We start from the raw sequence: 15,610 nt of genomic DNA on the forward strand, positions 1-15,610 counted from the left end.
TGTGGGGTGAGGAGGAGTCACTGCAGGATCCCTGGGCCAAGCTCTACAATGCAAAGATCTTCTCCCACATGGCCGTATACCTGGCGGAGTGAGGTCACCCTGACTAGACCACGGAGCAAGTTCAGGCAAACGTGAAGGAGCTCCATCAGGGGTATGTGAGGGCCACTGAGTGCTGGGTGCGCTCAGGGGCAGGACATCACAGCTGCCCCTACTATGCTGTGCTCCATCACATCTTGGTGGACTCAGGCCTGCCTGGAGATCGCCACAGAGAAGGAGGAGGCAGAGGGCCAGGTCCAGCCCCAGCCAGAAGAGGAGGAGGAGCAGGAGACAGGGACCATCAACCTGTCCCTTGAGCCAGTCCCTGCTAGCTAGGATATTTCCCAGGCCGCCTCAGATGCCTGGAAGAGATTGCACTTACTCACACACACAGGGCAGGGGAGTTGGGCGCACAGGGAGCAAGGGGCACAGTGTAGCTTGGGCTTCTCAGTCAGCACATGGTGCTGCAGTCTGTGCATGTGCAACCACGTGCAGCAGGAGGGTGCAGTATGTGGGCACAGGAGGCAACCCCTGAACATGTCCAAGATCCTGCTGCGACCCTCATGCGTGGGCACACATGTTCTACCCCCAGTGGGCTAGGGGATGAACCCAGCTGCAAGCAGGCTAGCTGCAAGGGCACAGGCACAAACCCACTGTGACAGACTGGGCCGTGTCTGGGCGTCTGCTCAGGGCGAATTGCTCAAATCCGGGGCTCCTTACAGCCCCCCTGACTGGTGACCTCTCCAAATAGGCCACAAACCAGTCCCACAGAGCGCTTCAGCTGCCTGCCTGAAGCCTCACGAGCAAAACCCCTCTGACACCCCAGCAATATCCGTGCCCCAGATGGCCCCGGGCCTATACACAGGTGTGTGTGGGGGGGTCCTAGCACCCAATCCCACCTACCCCAAACAAGTTCTGTCCGGTTCCAAGAAACCAGCCACAGATCCCTGGTCAATTTACCCTCTGGACTTTACCCACAAATCACGCTGGGCCAATCCTTTAGAATCTATATCTAAAGGTTTATTATTACAATAAAGAAAAGCATGAGAGTAAGGTTATTAAAGTACAGTACGTTACATGCACCGAATCTCCCAGTTCTCGATGCAGGCTCTAGCAGAGGTGTTGCAGTTGCTGGTTTAAAAGTTATTATTGCACATCCTATCATCAGGATGGGTTCACAGGTCTTCCAGGCTCTTCGATCCCTGCAATGCTGCCTCTGGGATAAAGTGCTGAGCTAAGAACAAAATGGCATCGACCACATGGCCTCTTTATACCCCCTTCCTAGCCTCTTCTGGTCTCAGCCGGTCACCTGGTCCTCAGCCTCTCTCTGCTGGCAGCTCTTAGGTCTCCGACCTCATGCTTTAGGTGTGTCTTTGGCCCATCAAGTGCCATTGTTCTACAGGGCTTCGCTACTCAGCCTGTCCATAGCAATGCTTAACCACATTCCAAGAAATATTCAGCTTCCACACAGATTACAGATTCCTACCTACACACACAGACATTATATACTCACATAAACAGTGTACACAGGATCAGAAAACAACAAACTCCCATTCAATACCCCACATGGCTCCCTTTTATACCAATTTCTGGGGCCCACACCCCCACCTAGGGGTGCAGCAGCGATCTGGCTGCTTCCCTCCAGTTCGGTAATGTGACACCCCAAACACAAAATTGATGCAGGAAGTGATGCCAGTAGCTACCCAACAAAATGGTAGCGTGCCTCAGTTTCCCTTCTCACACAGGACATTCTGGCTGGAACCCCTTTTGTCCTGTAAACAGTTCCAAGACCAGTTACAAGTGTTAACCATGAAATATCAATATCACAATGTCCTTTTATGTACAGTCTGTCACCGGGCACATTTCCTGACAAGTTACAAAGTGTTTCCATAAGATCATGCACATTGTATACCTTTACAATTCTCTGCCACAATAATACATTGGTTACAAGAATTAACATCGGTAACAAGAACAATCCTATACCAGGTGTAAATTGACATTCCCCATCCTGTCCCTTCTCTGGCCCCACACCATTGCAGTTTTGGCCCTTCAGGTTCAACCTGCAAATCTTCTTTGTCAAAGCAAGTCCTACCCCTCCTCCCTGTCCTGTGGGCTCCAGGCTTGAAACCTCTGGCCTGAACAAGACAAAGGGCTGGCTGGGCGTGACTCCCTGGCTCACAATGGCCCTGGAATTCTCGCCCTTCCCCCACTCAGTGGGGTAACAGCAGTAAGCTGTAGACTCCCAAGTCTCTCCTCTGTTCACCTCCAACCTCTGTTTCCACATGGAACCAGATATCAAACTCCCCGATTGATTATGAGTGTCCACCGTGTCCAGAGATGAGAGCATAACTGCCATCTCCTGCATCCTAGGAAGAGTGACCACACAGCTGTTCTGCTCTGCATATTTAGCTACACAGTCCTCCTCCTGAATCTGAGACACTAACTTTCCACTCTCCTCACTCACCTGGAAACAATCCTGTCCCACACACACTGACTTCCCAGCAAGCTGGTCACACACAGTCACCGGGTCATCAGCCTGCTCCAATTCTCTGGCTGTTCCTGCCTCATCTGGAACAACCCTCAGTCCCTCTGAGACTTCTCCAACACCATCCATACTGGGTTTCCCTAAACCCAAGTCAGTGGAGTCCCTGCTAACAGACAAGTTCTGTCTGTCAGGCACTGCAACAAGTGCCTCACACAAGAAGCTGCTGCCTTTTACAGGCAGAGCTTTCTCCTGAATGCCTTCTCCCAGCAAGGCCCTGTCACCTCCCTCAGTCACAGCAAACTGCTTGCTACAAGCACTGCCAAGACTCTCCTCCCTATGAGCTTCCTTAAGCAGCAGTTCACCCTTATCTGGCTCCATAGCAGCATTACCCTGCTGAGCCACAACCAACTCCTCCCGCAATTCCCTTACTCCCTGAGTTATCTCTGGCCCCTCAGGCGGATTCACAGGCAATCCCCTCTCAGGCAAACAGACAGACTCACAAGAGACAGGGTCAGAGGCACCTTCTCTCCCTTTGCATCTCTCTAGATGGCTGTAGACTTCCTCGCCCTCATTAGGCTCCAGAGTTATCATGCCCTCATTCTCTCCTTGTGCCCGGGCTAAGGGGTCACCCTGGTCCCACAGGGTCACTCCCCCCCCTCCTCCAGCAACACAGCAGCATCAGGCACAACATCGGGGTCCCCACTGTCTGGTCTCTGGGGTTCTGGCAAGACACTGCCTGGATCTACCCAAGTCACAGCATCCTCCTCCCCAGCAGACACAAACTTAGAGACACCTCCTTTCTGGGCCTTCTTTGTATCCAGACCCAACTCTGGGACAACAGCCCTGCTCTCGGCCAACACAGGCTGTGGGGCACCTTCCTTAGACAAAGGAAGAAACTCTTCCCCACACACAGACAGGCAATCAGAGACAGTTTCTCCCTTGTCCCAACACCCCTGGCTAATTTCAGGCATACAGCTAGCCACTGGGACAGCTTCCTTCACTTCCCCATAGCTACTTCCACCAGCCATATTGCCAGCTTGCACACACTGTGCTTCTTCACACAAATCACTTTCAGCTTGTGCAGGTTCAATTCCACAAACCTCACCAGCCACCAACTCCTCAACTAAAACTTCACTCTGGCCAGCCACGCCAGACTGCCCCAGAGAAACATTTCCCTGACTTCTGGGCTCTTCCTGCCCTGGTTCTGATTCCAGCCTCACCTCTGAGGCATCAGACGGGCCCTCACCCACAGGCTCACTGCCCCCCCTGCACAGACACACAGCCATCTGCCACAGGCACACATGTAGAGACACTTTCCCCTTGGTTACAGGGAGACTGACCAGCTCCAGGAAACTTTCCATACCCACATGCACCCCCTTCCCAAACCTCCCTGTTAGCTACAGGTAACACAAAAGGTTTGCATTCATACATGCTTTGGGGTTGGGTCATCACATCAGCTGGGCAAAATACGTCTGCCATATCATAAGCACACCGCATACCCACAGAGTTATACATTGAACCTTCAGGAGGATACAGTCTCTCTTGTTCTTTTAGTCTCTTAAGCTGGAGGTCAAGTCTAGCATTTTCCTCCTTGGCTAGGGCCATCTTCTTTGCATGCTCTGCCATTTCCTTAAGCTGACGTCTGGCCCTCTCTGCCCTTCTCTCTGCATACTCTGCCATTCTCTCTGCATGTTCTGCTTTTCTCATCTCAAGTTCCCGATCCATCTCCTGCTTTCTCTTAGCAATTTCTTCATCTGCCTTCCGCCTTCTTTCAGCAGCCTCCTTGGCTTGCTTCTGCTCCTTTTCATCCACATCTCTGGTTAATAACAGCACTACCAGATCTAGTTTAGAGGCCCTTTCCCTAAAGGCAATGCCTCTCCCCGAGCACAAATCCTTCAGAGCCTCTCTATTTAGGCTCTCATACTGGCACTGACTCATTTCGGCTGCCCTTTACCCAACCAAACTCTCAGTACTAAAAATCAAATTTAGACAGCGTGGGGTCCTGATCCCAAAGCTCAATTGACCAAGATCTGTGGATCCTGCTGACTACGCCACTGTGACAGACCGGGCCGTGTCTGGGCACAGCTGAGGGTGTCCGCTCAGGGCAAATTGCTCAAATCCGGGGCTCCTTACAGCCCCCGACTGGTGATCTCTCCAAATAGGCCACAAACCAGTCTCACAGAGCGCTTCAGCTGCCTGCCTGAAGCCTCACGAGCAAAACCCCTCTGACACCCCAGCAATATCCGTGCCCCAGATGGCCCCGGGCCTATACACAGGTGTGTGTGGGGGGGTCCTAGCACCCAATCCCACCTACCCCGAACAAGTTCTGTCCGGTTCCAAGAAACCAACCATAGATCCCTGGTCAATTTACCCTCTGGACTTTACCCACAAATCACGCTGGGCCAATCCTTTAGAATCTATATCTAAAGGTTTATTATTACAATAAAGAAAAGCATGAGAGTAAGGTTATTAAAGTACAGTACGTTACATGCACCGAATCTCCCAGTTCTCGATGCAGGCTCTAGCAGAGGTGTTGCAGCTGCTGGTTTAAAAGTTATTATTGCACATCCTATCATCAGGATGGGTTCACAGGTCTTCCAGGCTCTTCGATCCCTGCAATGCTGCCTCTGGGATGAAGTGCTGAGCTGAGAACAAAATGGCATTGACCACATGGCCTCTTTATACCCCCTTCCTAGCCTCTTCTGGTCTCAGCCGGTCACCTGGTCCTTAGCCTCTCTCTGCTGGCAGCTCTTAGGTCTCCGCCCATATGCTTTAGGTGTGTCTTTGGCCCATCAAGTGCCATTGTTCTACAGGGCTTCGCTACTCAGCCTGCCCATAGCAATGCTTAACCACATTCCAAGAAATATTCAGCTTCCACACAGATTACAGATTCCTACCTACACACACAGACATTATACGCTCACATAAACAGTGTACACAGGATCAGAAAACAACAAGCTCCCATTGAATACCCCACATGGCTCCCTTTTATACCAATTTCTGGGGCCAACACCCCCACCTAGGGGTGCAGCAGCGATCTGGCTGCTTCCCTCCAATTCGGTAATGTGACACCCACATATACCCTGGAGTGCTGCACACAGCACACAGGCAGCCCAGCAAGCCACAGCTGTGTGTGCGGACCCCAGGGAGGGCCAGGCTGCGAACAGCTCCTCTGCCGCCCATGAGGGGATCCACTGTGGCCGCACACTTCCCTTGCTTTCCTGGCCATTGTATTTATGTTTGGGGGGTGGGGAGGGGCAGGGAGAGGGCAGCACAGTCCTCTGGTCCCATCGGGGCCCATGTGAGACAAGGCATGCTGTGCAGGCCACACATGGCCTTGTACATGGGCCATCCCCCTCCTGCGTGCCACGGACAGGTGTGGCCACCACTCACAGAGGAGGGCACAGCCACAAGGAATGTGTGTGCAGGGAGGACTGATGGCCCCTCCCTCTAGTGTGTTCTCCACAGCTGGACCAGCTAGGACGGAGGGCCCAGCCACACTCCCGCAGCCAGCTGCCAGAGTCCAGAGGAGCCGCAGATGGGCCAGGCCTGGGAAGGATCTCATGCAGCAACATGTCGGCATCATGGTGACGCCCATGACACCCTGTTGTGCAGGCTCAATGCCAACCTAGAATAGCAGGAGCGTGCGTGGACTGAGATGATGTCACATTGCAACAACATCTGGAACACCCAGCCGATGTCACTGCTCTTGCCTTCCACCCTCCTGATCCCCCTCCTATGGCCCTTGTCCATCCATCTGCCCACCCTACTACGCCTCTCCTCCCTCCCCATGCCAGGCCTCTGCTCCCTCCCTTCCCAATGCCCATGCCCCCTCCTCTTGGCCCCCCTGCCAACCCTGACCCCGCTCTAGCCGCCCCTCCTGCCCAACCCTTGCTGGTGCCCAGATGCACCCAACCACAAAGAGGTCCCTGCACCTGAGGTGCACCTGAGGTGGCAGCGCAGGCTGCCCCACTAGTCCTCCCAGTCCTGATCCCCCCTCCCAGTTCAGACATCGCCCCTCCCCCTGCCCACTTTCTCTTGATGTGTAATAAAAAAAAAGACTTGTTTTGTTTTGAAACCAAACAGGTGTGTTTATTGGGAGGTCAGAGAAGGAGCAAGGGGAGGGGATGAGAGGGGGAAGGGAGAGAGCAGAAAGGCAGAAGCCCCTGTTGGGGAGGCCCTGGGGAGAAGTACTGGGGGGCCTGAGAGAAGTACTGGGGGGCCTGATGGGACTGGCGGGTGGCAGCCAGTCGGGGTTGCTCAAATGCATGGCCCTCATGGCCAACCTCTGCCACCCACCCCAGGAGGAAGGCCTCCTCATTGTGCTCCACAATATCGTGGAGCGCACAGCATGCCGCTGTCACCACCTTCGGGATACTACACTCCTCGATGTTCAGGCTGGTGAGGAGGCAGAGGAAGCGTCCCTAGAGGCACCCAAAGGCACACTCCACCTGCATCAGGGCTCAGTTGAGGTGGGCATTTAAAAGGTCCTTGATGGGATCCAGGAGGCTGGTGTAGGGTTTCATCAGCCAGGTCATGAGTGGGTATGCTGCGTCCTCCACTATGAACACTAGCATGTTGTGCTCACCCACTGCAAAGTCCCGGTGGGGGGAAAAGGTGCCTGCTTAGTGCATAGGCTGGAATTCTGGAAAATGTGGACATCATGTGCCCTGCCCGACCACCCCACATAAATGTCTGTAAAGTGGCCCCAATGCTCCACCAGAGCCTGCAGGACTACAGAGAAGTAGTCCTTTCTGTTTATAAACTGGGCCACTTGATGGTCCGGGGCCCGGATGTGGATAGGAGTGCTGTTGATGGCTCCCCCGCAGATGGGGAATCCCAGGACAGCAGATCTGCCCATGGTTGTCTCCAGGTATTGCTCAGCAGCAGGGATTTGATGGCCCGGATGACCTGCAGAAGGAGTCAAAGAAACACACACAGCAGAGAATGAGAGGGGGTTGCATGAGCCCTTGAGAGCTGCCCCCTCTCATCTTCTCCCATTCTCTGCCCCCCCAGGAGCCACCCCCTATGAGCACCCCCCCCCCCCGGCATCAGGGCTGTGTGAGGTCGGGATGGCACAAGCTGCCGGGCCCAGGCCTTCCCCCCCCACCATTCCACCCGCTACAGTCCCCAGCCCCCTCTCTCCTGAGGGTCACCCTTATCCAGCACCCTTCTCCCTTCCGGGCGGGGACTGCAGCCCGCGAGCTCCTTACTTTTATAAGCAGGGCTCTGACGGTGGACTTCCCCACCCTGAACCAATTGACCACGGAGTGGTAGCTGTCTGGGGTGGCCAGCTTCCAGAGGGCAAGTGCAACGTGCTTCTGAAGGGGGATGGTGGGCTGCAGGTGGGTGTCGCGTCTCTGGAGGGTGGGAGCAAGCCAGGCAGATTGCTCGAGGAAGGTGACCTTGTGCATCCGAAAGTTGTGCAGTCATTGCTGGTCATCCCACTGCTCCATGACCAGCTGGTCCCAACAGTCTGAACTGGTCTCTATCCTCCAGAACCTTCAGACTGGAGCAGCCGCAGCCACGCAGAGGGTGACAAGGAGAAGTTCGGTGTCCATGTCCAGCAGGAAAAATAGGCTGCTGGAAGCAAGTGCTGCAGGCGTTCCCAAAAAGTACAGGGTGTTCCCAAAAAGTACAGGGCAACTACAACAGGCACTGCTGAAGCTCTGCTGTCCCTCAAGACAGGTCTGCAAGCAGGCAGCAGAAACAGAGAAGCAGCTGTCCAGGGGGGTCCCTTTAAGTGTGAATCTCTGCAGAGCTCCGGCAACAGCACTCAAGAGCACCTGGTGATGTAAAGCCTGGTTAGATCCGGTTCCAGGGGACTTTATATGTGAGAGAGCGTTCAATAATGTGGACGCTCTCTTGCGCAAAAGCACATTGTTTTTGCGATGCGCTTTTGAGGTGTGAACGTGCTTTTGTGCAAGAACCTTTTTGCGGAAGATCTCTTCCTCAAACAGCTTCTTGCACAAAAAGCCAATAGTGTAGACATAGCCTGAATGTTGGTCCTCCTAATTATCACAGTGGATCTTAATGCTACCCTGTAGGCTGCCCAAACTGCCCTCTAAACTCTTTTCTGAGTTTGCTTTCACTGAGTTGCTCTTACCTCAAAAATGTACATACTCTAATGAAAGCTTTCCAAGACTGAAATGAAAAACGTATGTTTAGTTAAGAAAACATGTTGACTATTCCCTACAGACATTTCGATATAGAAAGCAATTACTTGGGAGAGTAATAAATCAGAAAAAGTACTTCTGACCTATATGTCACAGTGCTTCTGACTCGAGTACTATGACAGATGGAGTCACTGCTATTTTTCTGCTAGAAAAATCTGTCTGGTTTATAAACCATAAATATTTGTTTAAAATAGGTATTCATTAGTTCACTAGCTGAGCAGCATTAAATCTTACTGGAATAGCTGGCCTTCCTAATTCACTATCAGTGTTAGAGGAACAATAGAGTGTTAAGTCAAAGAGATTTAAAGGTAGTTGAGCAATCCCAGGCCTCCAGTACTGAAATTATTTGGGCACATGCCTCTATTTTCCCACCAGACACTTATTCAGCTAGTCATCTGCAGCCTCTTATTGACTGCAGAACAAAGTGGCTAAGCTGCCTGAAACTTTGAGTTGTTGCCACAGTAAGACAGGAAGCCATAAAGTCACATTTATAAATGCCATCGCACTGCAACAAGTCAGTAGGTCATATATGCCAATATTTTGTCTTCAATAGCAGACCAAACCAGATGCTTCAGAGAAAGGCAAGATCCCTTCATAAGGCACCTGAACAATTGTGCAATACTATTCTGTGGGAGTGGGATGAATTTCTCTGAGTCAATTCAGTGGGTGCAAGAGGAGTGATTTTTATCTTATTATTTTTACAGATTCTATTCTTACCATGTGTGTCAAATACTTTTCTAAATTTTAAACTATTTGCCTCAAAATCTTATCACAGTGAGTTCCAAAGGTAAATTTAAAAGTTGTTTACATAAGTATTTCGTTTAATCAGTTGCAAGTTTTTAAATGGATCGAGTGTCCTCTTGTCCTTGACTTCCAGGTAGGGGATTAGAGTGAAAGGGAGAGTCTGGTTGTCCTTCTCTATCCCGTTTATTATGGTGGCATCCCAGCTCATTAGGAAAAGGAGTCTCAGAAATGAGAGTTGCCTGGGTGATAGGGGAGCATTCACAGTAATTTGTACAATGCACAGGCTGCTGATCAGAGAATAGAAAAGACACATACACAATGAAGATGGATACGATGGATACTTTCCTAAGACAAAGTGAATAGTTACAGCTGGCTAACATTACCCAGCAGGAAAAATGTGTAGTCATTAGGGGCAATACATTAAGGCTGTGTCTACTTTGGCACCCTTTTCCGGAAAAGGGATGCTAATGAGACACTTTGGAATTGCAAATGCCGCGGGGGATTTAAACAAATGCCGCGGGGGATGAACATGGCTGCCACTTTTTTATGGCTCGGGGTTTTGCCGGAGAAAAGCGCCAGTCTAGACGGGATCTTGTGGAAAATAAGCCCCTTTCCGGAAGACACAGCCAATCAGTATTTGAGGGTGATCTGAGCTAGCACAAAAGTCATTTTGTGGCTCGAGCCCATTTCCAGTCTAAATTCAGTGTGAGGAACTGTTACTTCCCATCATATTACACCTCTAGCTTTAGATTCTTAAAGGACCTCTCTGTGCTGTGATACCTTCTGCTTTTGCTGAGTGCATACTGCATGCAACCGAAGGCAGAACTTCAAAGCCATTGAAACAGCTTAGACACTAAGCAGTTTCCCAATGACGGTGTATGGTGGTGCAGTAACTGAAAGTCAGCTTAGCTGGAGATACTGTAAAATGATAATATAAATGATGGCAAAGGTTAATCAACCCAAACCCTTTCCACATCCCAAAGCTACCTATAACTTCTGTAGGGCACCTACTGTTCTATTGTTATTTGGATTTGATGCACACCGAAAAAAGATCACAGACAGAAAAGAGGAGAATATTTCATCCATCTTGAGGGACTTTAGAAACTACATCATCTCCTCTCAGAATTGTGACTCATGGCTTTATCTACATGACAAAGAAAAGTTGGGAAAAGATACACAAATTGCGACCGGGGCCTGAAGCCCTTGTGGTTGATGTATTGGGTGGTTTGATGTGGTGCATGGATGGGAATATGGGTTCCGTTTAAGGCCCCTCTGCCATTGGGGAAGCCCAGGGCTGCAAATCTGGTCACAATGGGGTCCAGGTCTCTCAGGAGGATGACCCTGCACAGCAGATTGGAGTTTATGGCCCTCAGCACCTGCAGAAGGAGACAAAGAAACACAAAATAGAGAATGAGAGGGGGTGCCTCAGCCCTTGAGAGGTCTATGAGTCCCCCCCTTTTTTTCTCAAACAGCCCAGGAGTCACTGCCTATGAATACCTCCCCCCCGCAGGGCTGTGTGAGGGTGAGATGGCAGAATCCCCGGGGACAGGGCTTCCCTCCACCCCCAGGCCAATCCCTGACCCCTTTCCATAGGGTCTCCCTTTCCAGGACTCCCCACACTCCAGGGACTGCAGCTTGAGCGTGCCTTACCTCCATGAGGAGGGCCCCAAACGTGCACTTTCCCACACTGAATTGGTTGCCCACAGACTGGTAACTGTCTGGGGAAGTGAGCTTTCATACGGCGATGGTGACCACTTCTCCAGGGGAATGGCAGATCACATCTGGGTGTCCCATCAACGGAGGGCAGGGGCGAGCCAGGCACACAGCTCCATGAAGGTAGCCTTCCTCATACAGAAGTTATGGAGCCCCTGCTGGTCATCCCACCGCCATGACCAGCCGGTCCCACCAGTCGGAACTGGTGTCCAGCCTCTAAAAGCATCTTTCCACTGTGGGATGCGGTTGCAAGGGCCTTGTTTTTCACACAGGGAGAGGGACTCGCTGATGAGCTCAGTGTTGAGCTCCTGCAGTGCCATGAAGGCAGCCTGCACAAACTGCTTCAGAAACAGTGTGGACACTATCTTTCGAAAAAGCACATCGCTTTTTCATTGCGCTTTTTGCGTCTGGATGCTCTCTTTTGAAATAAACTTTTCTGGAATATCTGTGCCACATTAATTCACATACTCCTTTGTATGTGTATATGTAGCATGATATAGTCTTTAATTACATGATCAGATATTATTCTTTCCAAAGGATCCCCTGATTCGTTCAGTATGCAGGATTAATAGTGCTCACGTAAGGAGCAGCTAGTCAATATTTTGTTTTATCTTCATTGCTCACTGTTTGGCCCAGAAACAGGACTATGTAGCACTTTAAAGACTAACATGAGTCAAAAAAAAAAAAAAAAAAAAAAAAAACCCAGAAGGTGATGTATGTAGTTCTGTTGCACATTGTTCCCAGCTTCTGCTAGCCAACACTGATCTGATGCTTTTGATACCTTTGATATCCATAATTATGATTTGGAGTCCCTTTAGTTGTTACCAATGCGCATTCAGTCTGTATCATGAGAACAGTTAAATCCCAATCCAATCCTACTGGTCCCAGCAAAATATGAAATCTAGAGAACATATTTGATAAAAGAAACAGTCACATTTTACTTACTCACTGACTTTACAATTATCACATCAGTCTCCAGTCAGGAGTCAAGATCCCATTTGGGTGAATCTGGAAGGGGGAGACTTGTTCACCTGAGATCTTGTACAATGATGGAGTCTCTCCTGCAAGCACTGGTGTCATATTTTACAGTTCCTACATTTAGGGGTGTGACGTAGTGGGGGGTACCTGGCTGGCTTCTATGCTGCTGGCTCTGGGGTAACCCCCAGTGGCTGCCGTGGGTACCACGACCCAGCAAAACAGGATGAGTCACTCACTATGCAAAGGGATCTCTCAACCAGTATGGCCAGACACCCCCCATGGAGAGGAACAAAGGAAGGTGGAATGCTGCCCTGGCTGGGGGGCAGGGCTGGAAGAGTGTTGGTGAGTTGCTGGCTGGGAGCATGGAGGAGACAGCCTAGGGAAAGGGGCTGGAGTTTAGGGGCCCAGTCTCCCCCATCTCAAGGGGGCCTGAGGCATCCTAGCCCAGCTCTGTGACCAGATTCCATCTGTGCTGTGCTGTATCCTGGAGAGGCAATAAACTTCCTCTATTCCACCGGCTAGTGCAGTCTGTTTGTGCCATTTCGGGGTGCAGGAGACGGGGGACCCCCAACACGCTGTCACAAGGGGTAGCACTGTTTGTTACCTCACAACAGCCAAATTAGCTACAATACACCACATTCCATTCCAACAATTGACCATCCATCAGTCCAGGCTGAATTGGCTTTATATAACCACACCCCGGATTCCTTTCCCATTCCAGCATGAGCTGTATTTATATATCAACAGTTAATTATCTTGCAGGGCTAAACAATTTGAGTGAGCATAATCAAACCCAGGACTGCTCTCCCCTTTCAGCTGGCTGCATTGGAAACAGTGGTTTAGACCCTGCTTATACCCATATTTATGTTCCATAAGGCCAACCCAGATCCTGTAATACTTCAGCTGGAGGAGACTCATAACAGAGATTAACACTTTGGCTACCTTAAAACAAGACTAGATAAGTTTCTCAACATTTGTAATGGATGAAGTCATCAAGTCACATGTTCCACCGGAGGGTGGAATCGAGTCAAGGAGACAATCCCCAAGGGGGCCACAGGACTGAGGCGCCTCCCGAATGGGGACTGGGGGAACGGAGGCAGGGAAAGAGCCCGTGCCAATGCCGGGCTCAGATGGCTGGACAGAGTATGTCTGCAGCCACGGTGTCAAGTGGAGGGATATTATCTGTTGGGCCCCCAACAGGGAGGGAAGATGACCACCCTGCCTCAGGTGTAGAGGAGGGGGCACACACAAGCCCAAGATCTGGCTACTTGGCACCAGCCATCTCCCCTGAGAGCTCGGCAGCCTCAGACGCGGCACCTGAGATGGCCGAGCCGATGGGTGACACTAGGGGTACCCCGAGGGTGAGGATGGAGACGGTTGCCTGGGGCATGGGTGAGGGTGAAGGAGGCGGCGGTGCAACAGAGTCACCGCCCAGACTGAGGCCCATTGGCAGAGGGTCGTCCTCCCCCTGAGCAAGTGAGGTCAGACTCAGGGCCTCAGTCTCCTCAAAGATGGAACCAAAGTCCATCCCACGGTCCCAGAGTTCTCCCCATTGGCCGCCAAGGCAACAATTACCTCAGCAGTGATGACAAGGGGCATGGATGGTACCAGGACCGGGGGAACTCCACCTGAGGCCTCCTTGGGGGTGGGCTCTGCAGGGGGGGACAATGCTGTCCTCCCTCGTTGCCATGGCTTCATCAGCCTGCGCCTCCCACTGGCTCTTGTCAGGGGTGTTCTCAGCAGCAACGGCCCCCCTCGGTATTTTGCAGAGGGGGGCCTTCCCACCCTCCTCGTCAGAATGGGGATATTGAGCCCACAGGCTTTGTGCTTCCCCCAAATGAGCGTCCAGACCTCAGAGGTCAGCAAGGGCTGGGCTGGGGAGCGCAGATGGTTTCCTGTGGGGTCTTGGAGGCAAGGGAGGAAGAGACAGGGGTAGGGAAACTTCCCCCTGGGGGAGCCCTCTCCTTCACCCAGCAGTGACCGCGCCACCCTCTCCTCCTTGGGCCCCGCCAAGCTGGGTTGTACAGCGGCAGGGCTCACCTGCTTCCTCAGGCATACCAGGGGAGCACCTCTGGCATCTGACCAGAGCCATCGGTTGGAGGAGGTGTAGCTGTGGAGGCCAGACTACTGGGGAGCCAGCGGTGTTGGGGCTGGTGCCCTTCCGGGCCCCAAGGGGTCCAAATGCCTCCTCCAACTGGGCCAGAGGGCAGTCCCTCTGGACGTGCCCCGTCACCCAGCAGAGGAAGCACCGGGTCTCCCCCATTGAATAATGGATCCAGTAGATGGCCCTCTGGTAGGGTACCAGGAAGGACTCCTCCAGTGCCTCCCTGCCATGCACCGCCAGCGGCATTTGTAGTTGTACCTGCCAGTGGAAGGATAGTACGTGACAGAGGATGGGGTCCTTACAGCCCAGCGGGAGAGGGCTTATGGTGGAAATTGGCCTCCCCAGGGTGGAGAGGGTGCAAAAACTAACCAGACTGCACCTGAGGACTGGTTGGGACTGCTGGACCTGCAAGTGGCCGAGGACTGGCCTGGACCACCTGGACCCCAGCTGGACCTGACAGCACCTGAACCCCCAAGGGACCAGCCTGATGCTCAGGTATGCACTGAGCGGGAGAAGGGAAGTGGTCCAGGGAACATTGATGACAGTTAAATGTCTGGAGTCAGAGTGTTTCGGGCTTGAGCCCCGCTGACCCAGCAGCAGACCATGCTGCTGCTATTAGGGCCTTGGGCTGGGACACAATGGAATGGATGGGCCTGCGTCCCCCCTGCCACCCACCTACCAGGTGGCAGTCTCCCCCTCTCTGCCACCACAGATGAACTGCCTGAGCAAGGAGAAAAACTATTGGCTACTGATTATTTGGGTTTGTTTGCTGCCCCACCTGGAACCAGGCTTGAGCCACTGAAGTAACTGTGTTTATTTGCAGCCCTGCCCTGAACCAAGGCCAGGGAGCCTGAACTGACTTTGTTTGTTTGCTGCCCCACCTGAACCAAGGCCTGGGCTCCTAGATTGCTAAACTGAATGTTTGTCTATTGCCCCGCCCTGACCTAGTGCCAGGGATCCTCTCTGTGTTTGTTGCTGCCCCTCCTGAAACAAGGCCTGGGCTATCGAACTCTTTGAACTGTTTGTTTGCTGCCCCATCCTGACCTAGGGACAGGGCCCTTTACTGTATTTGTTTACTGCCCCGCACTGACTAGGACCTGGGCTCCCTGAACTGACTGTTCTTCTCAGTAGGACAACTTGTCTCTCTTAGGGGTAAGCAACTGTCCAGGGCCACTACTACCAGCGGCAGAACTGGCCAGGCCTGACTACTATGCTGTCATGCTCATGTCACGGTTCTTGCCATACACTGTTCTATACAAGAAACTCAAAATTTTGTCTTGCAGGCTCAGTTCCATGAGTAGTTCTCACATGATAGAACTCATTGACTTTGATAGGGGCTATTCTTGTAACTAAGTGCTACCCCTGCAAGAGAGA

At 52.0% G+C, this 15,610-nt stretch overlaps 1 long non-coding RNA gene across 1 annotated transcript in view; it reads right to left on the reverse strand.

Moving 5' to 3' along the window:
* Positions 1-6,580: 6,580 nt before the first annotated feature.
* Positions 6,581-15,610, reverse strand: part of LOC102452477 (uncharacterized) — a 30,644-nt gene continuing 21,614 nt past the window's right edge. The window contains exons 2-3 of the long non-coding RNA XR_332009.3: positions 7,735-10,817; positions 6,581-7,432 (exon numbers count right to left, since the gene is read on the reverse strand). This is a non-coding gene — a long non-coding RNA (uncharacterized LOC102452477). The remainder of the gene's footprint in view (positions 7,433-7,734; positions 10,818-15,610) is intronic.

This window comes from Pelodiscus sinensis, chromosome 4 (genome assembly GCF_049634645.1).
Source record: "Pelodiscus sinensis isolate JC-2024 chromosome 4, ASM4963464v1, whole genome shotgun sequence".
NCBI classification, from domain to species: Eukaryota; Metazoa; Chordata; order Testudines; family Trionychidae; genus Pelodiscus; species Pelodiscus sinensis.